The sequence below is a fragment of the Panthera pardus genome, unplaced genomic scaffold, assembly GCF_024362965.1.
Source record: "Panthera pardus isolate Hobbes unplaced genomic scaffold, ASM2436296v1 HiC_scaffold_21, whole genome shotgun sequence".
Lineage (NCBI taxonomy): Eukaryota > Metazoa > Chordata > Mammalia > Carnivora > Felidae > Panthera > Panthera pardus.
The window spans coordinates 60,073,012-60,091,900 of NW_026526777.1; the positions used below are offsets into that span (position 1 = coordinate 60,073,012).

General features: G+C 36.7%; 1 pseudogene; it reads right to left on the reverse strand.

Moving 5' to 3' along the window:
* Window positions 1-2,842: 2,842 nt before the first annotated feature.
* On the reverse strand, window positions 2,843-3,731 carry LOC109261284 (putative vomeronasal receptor-like protein 4; annotated as a pseudogene).
* Window positions 3,732-18,889: the final 15,158 nt, after the last annotated feature.

Below are 18,889 nucleotides of genomic sequence, written 5' to 3' on the forward strand. Positions count from 1 at the left end.
GCCGAAATTGTCCACTACAGCTAAAATTGTTTCATTAATCACCATGTAACTTATTTTAATATTTTATTTTAATTCCAGTTAATTAACTTACAGTGTACTATAATTTCAGGTGTAAATATGATGATTTCATAACTACATATATAACCTACAGCTAATGACAAGTGCACTCCTTGATCCCCATCATCCATTTAACCCATCCTCCCCACCTCCCCTCTGATAACTATCTGTGAGTGCTCTTGTAGGTAAGAACCTATTTCTTGGTTCCCCTCTCTCTTTTTCTTTCTTTGTTCATTTGGTTTGTTTCTTAAATTCCCCATATGAGTGAAATCATGTGGTATATGTCTTTCTATGAGTTACTTTGTTAAGCATAATAAACTCTTGCTCCATCTATGGCTTACAAGTGGCAAGATTTTGTTGACTTTATGTCTGAGTAATATTCCAGTGTGTGTGTGTGAGGGGGAATTTTTGTGTGTATGTTTATAATCATTCAATGGATATCTTGGCTGATTTCATAATTCAGGTATTTGTAGATGACTTTGTTATTAACATTGTGGTACTTATAAATATTGAGGTTAATGCACCCCTTTGTATCAGCATCTGTTTACCCTTTGGGTAAATCAATTGCTGGGTATAGGGCAGTTTTATATATTTACTTTTTGAGAGACCTCTGTACTATTTTCAAATGTGCTACACCAATTTCTATTCCCACCAATAGGGCAAAAACGGTTCCTCATCCTTCATATCCTCACCAACATATGATGTTTCTTGTGTTGTTGATTTTAGTCATTCTGACAACTGTGACATGGGAATTCTTTTGGTTTTATTCATATTCCCTTGGTTATAAGTGGTGTTGAGCATCTTTTCATGTGTCCGTCTATAGACAAAGTCATCTATACGTCAAAAGTATTAATCAAAATAAAAAGACAACTCCTCATCCAGATCCTGGCTGACCATAAGGAGTTCAAACCTGTTTGGTACTCCAACTTGCCCTCAGGATGATTGGTACAAAAAGGAAACAAAGTGACTGGATACCCACTTTGATATGTCCCAAATTTTATAAGGGAATTAGAAAGGGTGAAAGACACCATTGAATAAGGTATTGAGTAAAAGGGAGAAGAAATTACATGTCACACAATAAAGATATTGACAGTATGTTTAAAACAGTTAAGTAAAGGCAGGAAAAATAGGAAATCAAAGTAATGTGGAAAGAGTAAGAAACTATACAATAGTCAAATATATTAAAAAGGAGCCTAATATAATTACATCTTGAAAAATAAAATGACACAATTTAGTACACAATATTTTTGTTAAATATTACATTAGTCTGAGGTGATTTAAAAAATAATAAACTAGAATATTGAGCAAAAATATTGCAGCCAAGGACATTAAAGTAAGATCATTTATAGAGAATACAATTGTTGGGGCGCCTGGGTGGCTCAGTTGGTTGAACATCTAACTTCAGCTCAGGTCATTATCTCGGGCTCATAGGTTCGAGCCCCACGTCAGGCTTTGTGCTGACAGTGCAAAGCCTGCTTCAGATTCTCTGTCTCTGTCTCTTTTTCTCTCTTGCCCCTCCCCTGCTTGTGCTCACTCTCTCTCCCTCGCTCTCAATAATAAATAAACAGTAAAAAAAATAAAAAAAAAGAGAGAGAATACAATTGTCACAACAGATAAATGAAAATCAGAATGGGAAGAATTAACAAACATTTAATAGTTTCACTAGAGTATACAAAATAATCAAGTAAAATTAAAGAAATGATGATTAATACAGTTCTAATTTCAGGGGCGCCTGGATGGCTCAGTTGGTTAAGTGTCTGACTCTTGATTTCAACTCAGATCAGAATCTCACAATTCAAGGGTTCCAGCCCTGCATCATGATCTGCGTTGACAATATGGAGCCTGCTTGGGAGGCTCTCTCCCCACTCTCTGCCCGCCCCACCCCGCCCCGTGTTCTCTCTCACTCAAAAATGAAATTAAGTTAAAAAGTAAAAATAAATAAATTTCTAATTTTAAACCTAGGCATGATGTTATAAAACAGAAACGCCGTGTAATAAAATGAGAGAAATAAAATAGAAAAAACTACAGAGGTGAGAGTACAATCTCTGCCGCCTTAACAGAAGCCAGAACTCAGAAAACACAGAGAAATAAGTAGAAAGTGCAGAGAGAAACTGTTGCCCAATTAAAATTAGTTGTGTAGCTAAATGTCTTGAAGTAAGGAGTGTAATTGAATTTAAGAATATTGCATTATCAATAGGGAACACTAACATTGAACTAAAGTATAATAGTAGTGCTTAGGGTACAATTTTCCTGTATAAAGAGAAAATTTTCCTTAAGGGAGTTTGAGAAATCAAATGAAAGATAAAGAAACTTGTAAACACATGGGAATATCGAATCTTTCTTGATACTAAACTAGCAACTGGACTGTCCTTGCCATCACAGGTTTCAAAAATATTTAGAAAAAGTAAAATATACCTTTAAATTACATTTAAATTAAAATTAAATTTTAAATGTCATATAAATACTCTATCATTTGAAGAAAATAAAAACAATCATTTTTTCAATAACTATTTCATGAATAAACAGTTACAACTTGATTATAATTTTCCAACACTTTTTTTTAACGTTTATTTATTTTTGAGACAGAGAGAAACAGAGCATGAATGGGAGAGGGTCAGAGAGAGAGGGAGACAGAGAATCCGAAACACACTCCAGGCTCTGGACGGTCAGCACAGAGCCCGACGCGGGGCTCGAATTCACGGACCACGAGATCATGACCTGAGCTGAAGTCATACGCTTAACTGGCTGAGCCACCCAGGCACCCCATAATTTTCCAAAACTTTTGAAACACATTTTTTACTTTTTTATCAGAACCTGTTATTACCAATTCCTGACAGCGGCATATCCATTAGGCACAAGCTTCTGGAAATCCAGGATGACAGGGTCATATGTCCATAACAGACTTGAGGAGGAGATGATGACACATCCACCCAGTAAATGACACAGCAACTAACCAACAACAGGATGGTCTTGGTATCCCTTGTCTATGAGGAGACTCTTGAGGACAGGCTGGTGCTGTGAAGGTTCTGACACTGCCTCTGAGGCCTGGACAAGAGAATGATCATGTATGCACTTGAGAGCAGCATGACTCCTATAAAGGAAACATCTCTGGATAATAAAAAAAAAGTGAAAAACTCTTTCCTGATGATGGCGTTTATGTGAGAAAATGAGCAGTATTTACTGACATGCAGTAGATTGCTCTGGGTCACATTAGAAGCAGCAGTATACAAGAGGCAGTTACTATTTAGAGACAAACTAAGAAACCATAAGATGATAAAAGCACAGAAGATGTACTTTGTGCACTTATGTTTAAACCTGGCCAACCAGAAGGTGCTGGGGCTGATGATGATGGCCTGGGGGATGGTAAGGAGGCAGGTGTTGCTCACGGAGATTCTTTGTGACACTGTGATCATGAAGAATAAAGCCTTACTTTTGAAATCATGCAGAAACTTCAGAACTTCAAACAGGTCTGTAGACAACAGAAACAGTTCAGTGAAGAGTTTCATTATGTGGACAAGGGCCCAGAGACAGATGATCATGTCAGAAGATTTAGGCCTGTAATCCAGAAGCAGTGTGAAGATATGGAAGAGAAGGAAGAAGGTGGTGACAAAAATTACAATACCAACTTGTAAAAATCGTCCTATCTTAATAGTGATATAAATGGAAGATGTCATCATCACAGTGGCCAAGAAAATATATACTTTTTTGTATCTTAAAGAATTAGACCTTACATCATCAATGCCATTCACTTTGTGATCAAAACCATCAACACAACACAATTTTTATTTCACCCAATTAATCATTAAACCTATGTCATAAAAGTCTTAGAAATACAATATCAAAAGTTTTTGTATACCAATTCTAAGTGTAGGCATATATTATACACATTCATATCTATCTAGTATCTATCTTTCTATCTATCTATCTATGTATCTATCTGTCATCTATAATATATGTATTATCTAAATAGGGAGAAAGAAGGAAATATAGGAAAGAGAGAGAGATATCTCATATAGATATTCATGCAAGGATAATGTACACATTCCCTATACTCTTCATGCCAGGATAATGTACCATTCCCTATACTCTTTTTTAGAAAGTTTGCTTTCCTGTTCTGCCTTATACTGTCTCATATCTAGCATTAAGAATGCCAATATCTATATAAAGTATGCATAGGTGTTTGTATAGTTGAAGTGATATACATTTTATACTAACAGGGAAAGAATTACCAAACAAATAATTGCAAAAATGTAATGCCCAGGTGAGTTTTCCTTCACATACCATGAAACTTTCACAATTTCTCTTCTTCGTACTTCCACATTTAGATACCATTGTGACTACATTTGGCTTATTCTGATAACTCAGCATAATCTCAACTTAAAATCACATACTTATTAATCATCCTTCTATCTACGACATTAATTCTCATTGTCACACAACCTAATGTATTTATATCAGGGATATGAGGATTTGGATATAAGCATCCCAGGGGGTAGAAATATTCTTTTATTACAAATCATATTAACAAAATTTATTCAACATGAACATGGATCATTACTTTTTTTTCATTCACAATGATTCCTTCTATAATTTCTTTTTATATCAGTAAGAAATTGCTGATTGCCAGCTCTAAATTTTCAAGAGGACAAGAAGACAACACACAATTTTCCAATTTATGACATCCACAAATTTGTGTCAAAATGCTTATATGGATATCTATTCTGGGAATTTTATTTAATAAAAGGATATACTCTCATTCCATTAAAAATTCTTCAATAGGGGAGCCTGGGTGTCTGAATCGGTTAAGGGTTTGACTATTGACTTCAGCTCAATTCATGGTCTCATTGTCATAAAATTGATCCCTGTGTCAACCTCTGCACTGACAGCTCAGAAGCTACTTAGTATTTTCTCTGTACCTCTCTCTCTGAAGATCCCACCCCCTCAAAATAAATAAACAATTTCAAAAATGGTCCCATAAAAATGCTTATGTTCATGCCTCATCAGAACATTTCCAATATCAAAATCTTTATAAAATGCCAATGAACAGTTTTGCAATTATTTTCTCATGTTATTTGCCCTGTATGCAGTCATAATTATTTTACGCAATTAATGTGATCCAAGGCTTGAAATATTTAGCTGTAGTACTTATTCTATTTGTTCTTCTCTTGAAAGGAAAGAGTGCTACGTTTTGTCTTCAATGAAGAAATTTTTAGAGTAAGTGCTCTTGACTGGAACTCAGAATGTCTTTGCTGAAGTAAAACATTGCTCTTAATCACCTGATATGTGTTTTTTATGAAGTGATTGTGCATTTGATTAAATGTCTGTGACTATTTTTCCAAAATTTTATTACATTTTCTTATCTAAAGAAAATTTACCTTCAATATCATAAAAAAAGAAACAAACAAAAAACTACAATAGTACAATAGTTGCTACAAACATATCTGTACCCACTGAACACTTGGGGTCTGCTCTCACCCTAAGGACAAGGATGATATTTGCTTAAAGGCACAATTATATACAAATCTGGGGGATCACAGTCGAGTCTCACTAAAACATTAGCATGTTGGCCACTAACATAAAGGTGTAATTATTTAAGAAGTGTATATTTGAATCATTTAAAGATATACGACATATATCACAAGCCATGTCCTAAAAAGATATAGTAAAATATATTCAATAAAATGATATGGAAAAATATTAATATTTTATTCTACCAGCTTATGGTATATATGTCTGGCCTCCTCTAATTCATGTCTGCTTTCTGTAAATGGCTATCACATACTGAAGGCATACTCCTGGTGAACAAATAAATAATGTTTTTTCTTCATCCGGCGACACTCTTGATAATTTTTGTATGAGCCTGGACAAGAAAGTACTATGTTCCTCATAGATTTGAGTTGGGGAATAAAGTGCTAGATAGTTAAATTTCATTATCAAGCAGTGATGAATAATTATTTTAGTAGATGTATATCCCAACTATTGCCTACACATATTACATGTAAATAAGCAAGTATTTCATAGTGGCCCATAAAAGTCATCGCCACTTTTCTGAGTTTCAATTTCTGCATCATGTGCTTATATTCAGTAAATCTGGCAACGCTACTAAGGAAAAATCATGGAATAGGGAAAATATAGACTGTATCTGGAGAAATGAGATATAAAAATGTAGATTTCATAGAATGGTGAATAGGTAAAGGGGAACATGGACCTGGCTCAAATGTTGAAACCTTATAAACCTAAATACACATCTCAGCACTCCGTCTAAGAGACAACAAGTTTGGTGCTGAAGGTGCAAAACCTGAATTGTGCCAGAAGACAGATGATGCGTATGAAGTTCCTTCTAATTTGTATGCTGTCGCTTGAGGGCATTTTCAATTTTTAAGGCCAAATTATGTATCATTATACCCATAGATAATAGTGGATAAATGTCACCATTAAACAAACCTGGCACAAACACTCACCATAAGTTTTTTTTTTTTTTTGGAATGAAATAAAATGTCTGAAAACTTAAGGGGTAATGAAAAAGAATTCATTTATAAAAGCACAAGTTATATTTCTCAGTAGATTTTATGTTATATAGAGGAAATAAGTATGAAAAAAATGTATTTCCTCAGTGGTATAGAAAATCTTGCATTGAGAGTTGTATTTAATATATCTTATATTTACACACTTCTTTCCAGACTTGTCCACACACAATATATCATCAAAATGACGAAGCACATCCTGTCTTGTATTTTATTATTGTATTAGTCTATAACATCATATCCCCAACTAACTTTACTATATTCTATTAAAAATTGCAATACATATGACTAGTTATTGATAGGATAAAGTCATTATGAGAATTGCAAGTGAAAAGGTGCAAGTAAGTTGGTTGGTTCAGTGGTGATAGTGGCACCATGAGAAACGGAGTTGGCAATTTCAAAAAGAAAAAAAAACACTACATAGATAAGTTCCATGAAAATGTTTTTGGAAAAATGTTTCAATACCAAAATATTATGTATTTTAGTCACCAGATACTTTTGAATAACTGAAAAGCATCTGAAATTAGTACAGAACTAAGAGGAAAACAATGATTTCTGACAAAGATATCATTCTTTTTAAGGCATTTAATTTTCAGAAATACTGGGGAAAAGCATAGTGAGAAAAAGTGAAAAGCATTCAAATTTAAATGGAACATCAGGAAAACACAAATATTATATATATAATATACAATATACATATATATGTATATATATACAATATATATATGTATTATTATATGTATATACATGTATATTATATGTATATACATATACATATGTATATGTATATACATGTATATATACAATATGTATATACAATGTATTATATGCATATACATATACATATGTATATGTATATACATGTATATACAATATGTATATACAATGTATTATACATTATATGTATATACATATACATATATATTACATATATACATATGTATATATGGAAACATATATACATATATATATGTATATATACATACAATATATATATATATTATATATAAGTTTATACTCTAATAACATTACTTAAATTCACCTTTAATCTGGAAACATAAACTGATGGTACTTATAGTTCAATAAAAGACTGAAACTATGAGAAGAGAATTCTAATACTTTAACACACACACACACACACACACACACACAATCCTGCCTCATCTCACCTCCCATCTGAGTCTTGAACACTCATTGTTAATGAAGCTTAGAAACAATCACCTACACGAATGAGACTTTAGAGTCAGATTGTGGGAAATGGGACTACAAAAAGAGGTTATAGGTAATGGTTGTCCTCAGCTCATCTCCCTAGTGCCTACATGTGTCACGTCACCTGTCGAAACAGGACATGCCTAACTTTGGGGTTTTTAGGAAGTACGGACACAACAGGGAAAACTGAAATTGTCTAATTCCTGGGGAATGGTGAGAAACAACTGGGTTTCAAACTTTTCTACAACATAAGTTCATTTCTCTAGGTAACCTTTCTAGGAGTTTTGTGGTCTCAATATCTGTCAAAAAACCCAAAGTCTTCGCATAACATGAACTTCAAATGAGCAGATCACCATGTCATATTGCCCAGTGTATCTCTGATGATTCAAGAGTGTTCAGAAGACTTCACACGTGTTCTAAATTAGTCTCAGGAGCATAGCTAAGTTATATCATTTGGGAGTGAATAGTGTCTCCTCCACTTCACTTGGGTGCAGTAATGATTTTTTTAATGTTTATTTGAGAGATATAGAGAGTGTTGAGGCAGTGGATGAGAGGAAGATAGAGAATCCTAAGCAGTCTCTGCATTGTCAGCAGAGAGAACCTGGTGCAAGGCTCAATCTCACAAACAACGAGATCATGACCAAAGCTGAAATCAAGAGACTCTTAACAAATTGTGCCATCCCACCTCCCTTGAAGTTCTCATTTGTAGAGGGAACTCAGTAGTATTACAGGGCATCTTCATGGTGTGAAAATTGTAACCTGACTTCTAAGAATCTAATCCTCCACCAGCTTGGCCAGATGCACTTAGTAAACATAAAAAGTGAATCTACATTCAAGCATCACTTAAGGTTAAGATATACACTCTTGCCACAATGTCTCATTTGACTTAGAATTGTAGTCTCCTGCGGTGGTGTATTCTGTCACTCCCAATCCTTTTCCTCAGTTGTTTCTTTTTCTAAGTTTCTTTATTTCACACACGCTGCACCAAGGAAACAATTCTAGAGACTTACAGAATGTTTGCTTTAATAATACCCATCCACAGCAACTTTTTATTGTTAAGTTTAACCTTAATCCTTACAATGATTGTTGTTTTGTGGTCCATTTTCTTTATCAAGCAACTAATCCGGTATTTGAGTAATGACTTCTTCTTTTATAAACCAATAACAATTATGCATCAGTATGATTCCAACTATAAGACTTTCTGGAAAAAGTGAAAGCGCAGAGAAAATAATAACATGAATAGTTGCAAAAATAGAGAGGGAGGAGTATTTATAAAAGAGAGGACTTTTTGGACATTGAGAATACTCTGTGTCATTCTATAATGGTACGTACAACTCAACATACCATGTTTTCAAAGACAAAAGAAATGTGCAACACCACAAATGAACAATAATGCAAGCTATGGATTTTGGTTGATTGTAATGTGTCAGTGTAGGTTTATCTATTGTAAATAATGTTCTACTCTGGTAGAGTATGTTGATTCTGGAGGAAGCCATGCATGTGTGGAAGCATAAAGTATATTGAAATTCTCTATACCTTATTCTCATTTTTCTTTGAATAAAAATCACTGTTGGCACATAGTCTTTAAAAATGTAAGATTTATTTCACCATGACAATGAAGAGTGGTCTCCATCTACAACCCTTGCTACCTAAGCAGGTACCAGGCAATAAATAACAGACTCAGCATTTCCTGTTTTCCAAATTAAAAAAAAAATCAACCTTCTAAAACACTAAAATAAAATAATATAATTTAAATCAAGAGGTTGTTATTTTTTTTAAATTTTTTAACGTTTATTTATTTTTGACACAGAGAGAGACAGAGCATGAACGGGGGAGGGTCAGAGAGAGGGAGACACAGAATCTGAAACAGGCTCCAGGCTCTGAGCTGTCAGCACAGAGCCCGACGCGGGGCTCAAACTCACGTACCATGAGATCATGACCTGAGCGGAGGTCGGCCGCCCAACCGACTGAGCCACCCAGGCGCCCCAAGAGGTTGTTCTTTGAAAAAAACAATCATAAATGAAAAACTACAGCCAGTCTCAAAACATTTATTTGAGAAGACTCAAATAAATAAAATCAGAAATAAAGAAACTAAACTGACAGAAGAAACACAGAAATGAGAAGAATTATAAAATAATATAGAAAGACATTACATGGTAACAACTCAACAAACCAGAAGGAACAGATAAATTCCTGGAGATAGACAATTTGAACATGCTATTATAATGAAATTGAATCAGTAACCAAAACACACGCCCACAAATTAAATCAAATCCACAATCTAATGGCTTCACAGGTGAATTCTATCAAATATTTAAAGACGCATTAACAACTATTTTCAAAGTAACCAAAACAAAATAGAAGATAAAGAAAAACTTTCAAATCGATTATAAAGGCCACTACTACGCAGATATCAAAAACCAGACAAAGAAACTAAAATATAAAATAACAAAACCTACAGGCCAATGACTCTGATGAATATAGATGCAGAAATTCCTCAACAAATTTTACCAAACAATATTCAATATTAAATTTTAGAAATCATTACCCATCCTCCACTGGGATTTTTTGTAGTGATCCATGGGTGGTTGAAAATTCACAATTAAAACTACTTGATAAATGCCATCAAAACAATGCAGGGTAAAACCCATAGGATCCTCCCTGTAGGTGCAGAGAAAGCATTTGACAAACTACAACATTCATTCATTATAATAAGGCGCAGAAAGCGGTTTTTGAAAGAACATATCTCAATATTAAAGGTTCAAATATGGGGAAAACATGCTAAAATCGTATTCAATAGTGAAAAAATGAAAACCTTTCCTGTAAGATCAGGAGGGAAACACAAATACCTACTTTCACCACCTTTGTTCAAGATAGTACTGAACGTGGTAAACACAGCAATAACATAAGACAAAGATAGACAAATATTTCAAATAGGTAAAGGAGAATGAAAACTTACAATTGTCAAAGGACGTGACATTTTATTTATTTTTTTTTATTTTTGTCAATATATGAAGTTTATTGTCAAATTGGTTTCCAAACAACACCCAGTGCTCATCCCAAAAGGTGCCCTCCTCAATACCCATCGCCCACCCTCCCCTCCCTCCCACCCCCCATCAAACCTCAGTTTCTTCTCAGTTTTTAAGAGTCTCTTATGCTTTGGATCTCTCCCACTCTAACCTCTTTCTTTTTTTCCTTCCCCTCTCCCATGGGTTTCTGTTAAGTTTCTCAGGATCCACATAAGAGTGAAAACATATGGTATCTGTCTTTCTCTGTATGGCTTATTTCACTTAGCATAACACTCTCCAGTTCCATCCATGTTGCTACAAAGGGCCGTATTTCATTCTGTCTCATTGCCACGTAGTACTCCATTGTGTATACAAACCACAATTTCTTTATCCATTCATCAGTTGATGGACATTTAGGTTCTTCCCATAATTTGGCTATTGTTGAGAGTGCTGCTATAAACATTGGGGTACAAGTGCCCCTATGCATCAGTACTCCTGTATCCCTTGGATAAATTCCTAGCAGTGCTATTGCTGGGTCATAGGGTAGGTCTACTTTTCATTTTTTGAGGAACCTCTACACTGTTTTCCAGAGTGGCTGCACCAATTTGCATTCCCACTAACAGTGCAAGAGGGTTCCCGTTTCTCCACATCCTCGCCAGCATCTATAGTCTCCTGATTTGTTCATTTTGGCCACTCTGACTGGCGGGAGGTGATATCTGAGTGTGGTTTTGATTTGTATTTCCCTGATGAGGAACGACGTTGAGCATCTTTTCATGTGCCTGTTGGCCAGCTGGATATCTTCTTTAGAGAAGTGTCTATTCATGTTTTCTGCCCTTTTCTTCACTGGGTTATTTGTTTTTCGGGTGTGGAGTTTGGTGAGCTCTTTATAGATTTTGGATACTAGCCCTTTGTCCAATATGTCATTTTCAAACATCTTTTCCCATTCCGTTGGTTGTCTTTTAGTTTTGTTGGTTGTTTCCTTTGCTGTGCAGAAGCTTTTTATCTTCATAAGATCCCAGTACTTCATTTTTGCTTTTAATTCTCTTGCCTTTGGGGATGTGTCAAGTAAGAAATTGCTACGACTGGGGTCAGAGAGGTCTTTTCCTGTTTTCTCCTCTATGGTTTTGATGGTTTCCTGTCTCACATTCAGGTCCTTTATCCATTTTGAGTTTATTTTTGTGAATGGTGTGAGAAAGTGGTCTAGTTTCAACCTTCTGCATGTTGCTGTCCAGTTCTCCCAGCACCATTTGTTAAAGAGACTGTCTTTTGTCCATTGGATGTTCTGTCCTGCTTTGTCAAAGATTAGTTGGCCATATGTTTGTGGGTCTAGTTCTGGGGTATCTATTCTATTCCATTGGTCTATGTGTCTGTTTTTGGGACAATACCATGCTGTCTTCATGATTACAGCTTTGTAGTAGAGGCTAAAGTCTGGGATTGAGATGCCTCCCGCTTTGGTCTTCTTCTTCAAAATTACTTTGGCTATTCGGGGCCTTTTGTGGTTCCATATGAATTTTAAGATTGCTTGTTCTAGTTTCGAGAAGAATGCTGGTGCAATTTTGATTGGGATTGCACTGAATGTGTAGATAGCTTCGGGTAGTATTGACATTTTGACAATATTTATTCTTCCAATCCATGAGCACGGAATGTTTTTCCTTTTCTTTATATCTTCTTCAATATCCTTCATAAGCTTTCTATAGTTTCAGCATACAGATCTTTTACATCTTTGGTTAGATTTATCCCTAGGTATTTTATGCTTCTTGGTGCAATTTTGAATGGGATCAGTTTCTTTATCTGTCTTTCTGTTGCTTCATTGTTAGTGTATAAGAATGCAAGTGATTTCTGTACATTGATTTTGTATCCTGCAACTTTGCTGAATTCATGTATCAGTTCTAGCAGACTTCTGGTGGAGTCTATCGGATTTTCCATGTATAATATCATGTCATCTGCAAAAAGTGAAAGCTTAACTTCATCTTTGCCAATTTTGATGCCTTTGATTTCCTTTTGTTGTCTGATTGCTGATGCTAGAACTTCCAACACTATGTTAAACAACAGCGGTGAGAGGGGACATCCCTGTAGTGTTCCTGATCTCAGGGAAAAAGCTCTCAGTTTTTCCCCATTGAGGATGATGTTAGCTGTGGGCTTTTCATAAATGGCTTTTATGATCTTTAAGTATGTTCCTTCTATCCCGACTTTCTCAAGGGTTTTTATTAAGAAACGTTGCTGAATTTTGTCAAATTCTTTTTCTGCATCGATTCACAGGATCATATGGTTCTTATCTTTTCTTTTGTTAATGTTATGTATCACATTGTTTGATTTGCGAATGTTGAACCAACCCTGCATCCCAGGAATGAATCCCACTTGATCATGGTGAATAATTCTTTTTATATACTGTTGAATTCAATTTGCTAGTATCTTATTGACAATTTTTGCATCTATATTCATCAGGGATATTGGCCTATAGTTCTCTTTTTTTTTACTGGGTCTCTGTCTGGTTTAGGAACCAAAGTAACACTGGCTTCATAGAATGAGTCTGGAAGTTTTCCTTCCCTTTCTATTTTTTGGAATAGCTTGAGAAGGATAGGTATTATCTCTGCTTTAAACGTCTGGTAGAACTCCTCTAGGAAGCCAACTGGTCCTGGACTCTTATTTGTTGGGATATTTTTGATGACTGTTTAAATTTCTTCTCTGGTTATGGGTCTGTTCAAGCTTTCTATTTCTGCCTGATTGAGTTTTGGAAGAGTGTGGGTGTTTAGGAATTAGGACATGACATTTTATATGCAAACCTTATTGAATCCACCTAAACATATTAGAACTGAAAATTAATTCAGTAAAGTTGTAAAATTCACAACTAATATACAGGTATCTGTTGCATTTCATGCATTCATTATGATGTAGCAGAAAGAAAAAAATGTCATTTACAATTGCATGAGAAAGAAATTATAAATGAAGGTTTCTCTCATCTGAGACATCCAAATCCAAGAGACACAAAGAAGTGCCATCAAAATCACAAAAGCAGGCAAACATCAAGGTATATTTTAGTACAATTTGCAAAATATAGACATAATGAAAACTGTAAAAGCAACAAGAGAAAAGAAGTCTGCATCTTACAAGGGAAGATGAATGAGGTTAGCACAAGACCTCGCCATAGAAACTGGGCTGACCAGAAGTAGTGGCATAATACATTCAACATGCTGAATGGGAAAAAAATATGCAGCCAAGTATATTTTATCCACTAAGGCTGTTGATCATAGTATCAGGAGAGATAATGACTTACCCAGACAAAAAAAAAAAAAAAACACACACATGAAAGTGTTGATGACCTTTAAACCAAGCCTGTAGGAAATATTAAAGGGGGACTCAAGAAGAGAGACCCAATGAAATGAAGACTAGAATGAAACAGAGAAAGTCTCCAGAAGCAATGACAAAATAATAAAATGGCACTAAATTCATATCTATCAATGATCAATCTGAATGTAAAATGATTACATGCTCCAAACAAAAGTCACAGAGTGCACCCCTTTGGGGGCGTAGGAGGACGCTGGGCTCACCGCGCGTCCTGCTGATCACTTAGATTCCACCTACACCTGCCTAAAGAACCCAGAAAACCGCCAGAGGATTAGCAGAACGGAGTCTCCGGAGCCAAGCGCAGACGAGAGGCCCACGGAAGAGGGTAGGAAGGGCGGCGAGGCGGTGCACGCTCCACGGACTGGCGGGAGGGAGCCGGGGCAGAGGGGTGGCTCGCCGGCCAAGCAGAGCCCCCGAGTCTGGCTGGCAAAAGCGGAGGGGCCGGACGGACTGTGTTCCGACAGCAAGCGTGACTTAGCGTCTGGGAGGTCATAAGTTAACAGCTCTGCTCAGAAAGCGGGAAGGCTGGAGGACAAAGGGAGGGAGAGCTGCTGAGCCCCCGGACGACAGAGCTCAGCTTGGCGGGGAACAAAGGCGCTCGCCAGCGCCATCTCCCCCGCCCATCCCCCAGCCAAAATCCCAAAGAGAACCAGTTCCTGCCAGGGAACTTGCCTGCTCTGCGCAAACACCCAACTCTGTGCTTCTGCGGAGCCAAACCTCCGGCAGCTGATCTGACTCCCTCCCGCTGCCACAGGGCCCCTCCTGAAGTGGATTACCTAAGGAGAAGCGAGCTAAGCCTGCCCCTCCTGCCCCCGTGCACCTTGCCTACCCACCCCAGCTAATACGCCAGATCCCCAGCACCACAAGCCTGGCAGTGTGCAAGTAGCCCAGAGGGGCCACGCCACCCCACAGTGAATCCCGCCCCCAGGAGAGGGGAAGAGAAGGCACACACCAGTCTGACTGTGGCCCCAGCGGTGGGCTGGGGGCAGACATCAGGTCGGACTGCAGCCCTGCCCACCAACTCCAGTTATACACCACAGCACAGGGGAAGTGCACTGCAGGTCCTCACCACTCCAGGGACTATCCAAAGTGACCAAAGGGAAGAATTCCCCTCAGAAGAATCTCCAGGAAATAACAACAGCTAATGAACTGATCAAAAAGGATTTAAATAATATAACAGAAAGTGAATTTAGGATAATAGTCATAAAATTAATCGCTGGGCTTGAAAACAGTATACAGGACAGCAGAGAATCTCTTGCCACAGAGATCAAGGGACTAAGGAACAGTCACGAGGAGCTGAAAAACGCTTTAAACGAAATGCAAAACAAAATGGAAACCACGACGGCTAGGATTGAAGAGGCAGAGGAGAGAATAGGTGAACTAGAAGATAAAGTTATGGAAAAAGAGGAAGCTGAAAGAAAGAGAGATAAAAAATTCCAGGAGTACAAGGGAAAAATTAGAGAACTAAGTGATACACTAAAAAGAAATAATATACGCATAATTGGTATCCCAGAGGAGGAAGAGAGAGGGAAAGGTGCTGAAGGGGTACTTGAAGAAATTATAGCTGAGAACTTCCCTGAACTGGGGAAGGAAAAAGGCATTGAAATCCAAGAGGCACAGAGAACTCCCTTCAGAAGTAACTTGAATCGATCTTCTGCATGACATATCATAGTCAAACTGGCAAAATACAAGGATAAAGAGAAAATTCTGAAAGCAGCAATGGATAAACGTGCCCTCACATATAAAGGGAGACCTATAAGACTCGTGACTGATCTCTCCTCTGAAACTTGGCAGGCCAGAAAGGCTTGGCACGATATCTGAGGACACCTTTAGATTGAGAGTGAGGGGATGGAGAACTATTTATCATGCTACTGGAAGCCAAAAGAAAGCTGGAGTAGCCATACTTATATCAGACAAACTAGACTTTAAATTAAAGGCTGTAACAAGAGATGAAGAAGGGCATTATATAATAATTACAGGGTCTATCCATCAGGAAGAGCTAACAATTATAAATGTCTATGCGCCAAATACCGGAGCCCCCAGATATATAAAACAATTACTCATAAACATAAGCAACCTTATTGATAAGAATGTGGTCATTGCAGGGGACTTTAACACCCCACTTACAGAAATGGATAGATCATCTAGACACACAGTCAATAAAGAAACAAGGGCCCTGAATGATACATTGGATCAGATGGACTTGACAGATATATTTAGAACTCTGCATCCCAAAGCAACAGAATATACTTTCTTCTCGAGTGCACATGGAACGTTCTCCAAGATAGATCATATACTGGGTCACAAAACAGCCCTTCATAAGTTTACAAGACTTGAAATTATACCATGCATACTTTCAGACCACAATGGTATGAAGCTTGAAATCAACCACAGGAAAAAGTCTGGAAAACCTCCAAAAGCATTGGGTTAAAGAACACCCTACTAACGAATGAGTGGGTCAACCAGGCAATTAGAGAAGAAATTAAAAAATATATGGAAACAAACGAAAATGAAAATACAACAATCCAAACGCTTTGGGACGCAGCGAAGGCAGTCCTGAGAGGAAAATACATTGCAATCGAGGCCTATCTCAAGAAACAAGAAAAATCCCAAATACAAAATCTAACAGCACACCTAAAGGAAATAGAAGCAGAACAGCAAAGGCAGCCTAAACCCAGCAGAAGAAGAAAAATAATAAAGATCAGAGCAGAAATAAACAATATAGAATCTAAAAAAACTGTAGAGCAGATCAACGAAACCAAGAGTTGGTTTTTTGAAAAAATAAACAAAATTGACAAACCTCTAGCCAGGCTTCTCAAAAAGAAAAGGGAGATGACCCAAATAGATAAAATCATGAATGAAAATGGAATTATTACAACCAATCCCTCAGAGATACAAACAATTATCAGGGAATACTATGAAAAATTATATGCCAACAAATTGGACAACCTGGAAGAAATGGACAAATTCCTAAACACCCACACTCTTCCAAAACTCAATCAGGAGGAAATAGAAAGCTTGAACAGACCCATAACCAGCGAAGAAATTGAATCGGTTATCAAAAATCTCCCAACAAATAAGAGTCCAGGACCAGATGGCTTCCCAGGGGAGTTCTACCAGACGTTTAAAGCAAAGATAATACCTATCCTTCTCAAGCTATTCCAAGAAATAGAAAGGGAAGGAAAACTTCCAGACTCATTCTATGAAGCCAGTATTACTTTGATTCCTAAACCAGACAGAGACCCAGTAAAAAAAGAGAACTACAGGCCAATATCTCTGATGAATATGGATGCAAAAATTCTCAATAAGATACTAGCAAATCGAATTCAACAGCATATAAAAAGAATTATTCACCATGATCAAGTGGGATTCATTCCTGGGATGCAGGGCTGGTTCAACATTCGCAAATCGATCAACGTGATACATCACATTAACAAAAAAAAAAGAGAAGAACCATATGATCCTGTCAATCGATGCAGAAAAGGCCTTTGACAAAATCCAGCACCCTTTCTTAATAAAAACCCTTGAGAAAGTCGGGATAGAAGGAACATACTTAAAGATCATAAAAGCCATTTATGAAAAGACCACAGCTAACATCATCCTCAACGGGGAAAAACTGAGAGCTTTTTCCCTGGGATCAGGAACACGACAGGGATGCCCACTCTCACCGCTGTTGTTTAATATAGTGCTGGAAGTTCTAGCATCAGCAATCAGACAACAAAAGGAAATCAAAGGCATCAAAATTGGCAAAGATGAAGTCAAGCTTTCGCTTTTTGCAGATGACATGATATTATACATGGAAATTCCGATAGACTCCACCAAAAGTCTGCTAGAACTGATACATGAATTCAGCAAAGTTGCAGGATACAAAATCAATGTACAGAAATCCGTTGCATTCTTATACACTAACAATGAAGCAACAGAAAGACAAATAAAGAAACTGATCCCATTCACAATTGCACCAAGAAAAGTCACAGAGTGTCAGAATGGATAACAAAAACAACACTCATCAATATGTTGCCTACAATACACTGCTTTTATACCTAAAGACCCCTGTATATTGAAAGTAAGGGGCTGGAAAGCATTTATCACACAAATGGAAGTCAAGACAAAGCCAGAGTAGCAATATTTCTATCAAAGAAACAAGATTTTAAGCAAAAGACTGTAACAAGAGATGAAGAACATCACTATATCATAATAAAGAGGTCTGACAAGATCTAACAATTGTAAATACTTATGCCCCAACTTGATACAAACAAAATCCATAAAACACTTGCTAACGAACATAAAGGAACCCTTTGATAATAATAGAATATGAGTCTTTAACACCCCAATTACAACAATGGACAGATGATTTAAGGAGAAAGTCAACAACGTGACAATGGCTTTGAAAGAGACACAGGACCAGATGATTTAACAGATACATTCAGAACATTCCATCCTATAACATCATAATACACATTCTTTTCAAGTGCTTATGGGACATTCTCCAGATTAGATCACATGCTTAGTCAGAAACTACCTCAATAAGTACAAAATATTGCGATTGTACCATGCATATTTTCCAACTACAGCAGTATATAACTTGAAGTCAACCACAAGTAAAACATTGGGAAGATCACAAATACATGAAGGCTAAACAACATCCTACTAAAGAATGGCTGAGCCAACCAGGAAATTAAAAAAAAAAGAAGAAGAAATACATGGAAACAAATGATAATGAATACATGACAGTCCACATTTGGG